Genomic DNA, 574 nt, shown 5'->3' with positions numbered 1-574 from the left:
ACTGGAGAGCAAGGGAATAGGGATTTTTAGGTATTTGAAGTATTTATGATTTGGAGGATCCAGGACATTGTTATGCTTAAGTTCTATTCTTTTCAAGAGAGAACCTCAATGTCTAATTCTTAAAAAAGGAAAAAATGTGTGAATTCATGCAGTAGAAAATGAGGACAGTTGGAAAACAGCATTTATCAATATGCATGAAACTGCCAAAATGTAAAGAAATGTTGGTCATTGAATCTTAGCAAAGTTTACCAAGAACCACCCAAGTCCATAATAATGTGCTATTATTTCATAATAAAAAAAAATGAATTGCCTCTATGCTATGGTAAAACAAATGAAAGCTACCACAAGTTGCAGTATGTTCTGTATTCAGATTTTGAATGGAAGATAATTGATGGGAACAAATACTGTGCAATATAATTTGAAATATCAAAAGCACTCGTTGACGAACTTGACATAACTTTTATTCTCCGCATGTTTTTCAATAATTTTTAAGTTAATCTTTTAAAGTTATTTTCATTCATCTATACTAGTAGATTTCACCGTTATCTTCTTTTCTATACATAGCTTTAAAGTT

The sequence above is a fragment of the Penaeus monodon genome, chromosome 32 (genome assembly GCF_015228065.2).
Source record: "Penaeus monodon isolate SGIC_2016 chromosome 32, NSTDA_Pmon_1, whole genome shotgun sequence".
NCBI lineage: Eukaryota > Metazoa > Arthropoda > Malacostraca > Decapoda > Penaeidae > Penaeus > Penaeus monodon.
Note: the sequence above shows the minus strand (reverse complement) of the source record.